We start from the raw sequence: 1,571 nt of genomic DNA on the forward strand, positions 1-1,571 counted from the left end.
GGAAGATACAAGAAGAGTGAGCATTCTCTCCCCAAACCTCTTCCCAGCCAGTTGCTTCTGGAGGGGGCAACAAGGCTGAAAAGAAGCAGGATGAGGGAACATTCACTCCCCATGACCCTTTCCAGACCATCTGCTTCTGGAGGGGTCAGCCAGGCTGGGAAGACGCAAGAAGAGCAAGCAGTACATCCTTTATGTCCTCAGTTACATGCCCTTAAGTTTTACCCATGACTTATCCACGGTCATAAAAATCCAGAATCTGGGCCCGAAACCTACCCTCAATTTATAAAAATGAGTATATACGGTATTATTTTTCTGGCTATCCCATAATCTTTTCTACCACATCATCAATATAGATCTAAAAACCTTTGCAGAGCAAATGGGAGGTTTACTTGCAGTCTTGGATTGCTTCAGTTTCAGAATAGTAGACTGAGCTGTCCTATGATCCAGATCAGTAACTTTAATTGTAACATTTCCAGGGATTCAAGCAAAATTGAAAGAGACCATAAGGGCCATCCAGTCCATCCCCCTGCCATGTAGGAATACACAATCAAAGCACCCCTGACAGATGGCCATTCAGCCTCTGTTTAAAAACCTCCAAAGAAGAAGACTCCACCACACTCCTATGGAGTATGCGCCACTGTCAAACAGCTCTTATTGTCAGGAAGTTCTTCCGTAATAAGTCTAATTAAACTGAACAAATCCAAAACCAATTATATACTGTTGAAACCTGACATTGTATCAGAATGTAAACTCAGCAGGTGTTCGACTTACGCATATGTTGCAGAAGTTTGCATAAAAGGCACATTAAGTTTAGTGTTAGAAGACTTGTGATGCTCCTGGACACCAGCCAGTTCCAAATGATGCTAACAAAGTAAGCATGTCAATGAAATTCATACGGTGAGAAAGTTGTGACATTAATTACTCTAATTTGGATCTAGCAGTCACTGGGCTAAATCCAATTAATAGTCCCAAGTACTACTGAATCAATAACTGAATGGTAAACCAACACTTAGGTAAATCCCACTGATACAATGGGTATCCTCTAGTCGGGACTAAAAATTGGACTGAAACAAATATTGTATTCATAATATCTATTACTTAATTTTATCATGTGTGCTAAAGGTAGCAAGTTCCAGCTGGTCTTAAGCTGAGAGACACTGCAATTAGCTTGTCTTCTGTGAAAATAGGTCATCTAATGCACAAGGGTATGTACTAGGTCACTATACTCCTGATATCATCACTCACAATGCCAGCACCAAGTAACTAGGACACATACAAAGAAGCTAGCTCCTCAACAATTATGAAAACTCTTCTTTGACAACAACCCAAAATTCCTAAGCAGAAATGATGTAACTTTATTAATTTGGTCCATGATGATCGTAATTAAAGGAAAAGGAATATTCACAAAATGAAATTAAAGCCAATTAAATCCACCCTAAAGCTCTGGGATAAGGTTAGGGAAAATAGGTCGAAACTATTAATATTCTTTATTTAAATATCATTCATACACTAACTGGTTTCTCTAGCAGTTTAGAGTATCTCTCATCGGATGGCTGCTATCTTTTGGGGGG

Source organism: Sceloporus undulatus, chromosome 1 (genome assembly GCF_019175285.1).
Source record: "Sceloporus undulatus isolate JIND9_A2432 ecotype Alabama chromosome 1, SceUnd_v1.1, whole genome shotgun sequence".
NCBI classification, from domain to species: domain Eukaryota; kingdom Metazoa; phylum Chordata; class Lepidosauria; order Squamata; family Phrynosomatidae; genus Sceloporus; species Sceloporus undulatus.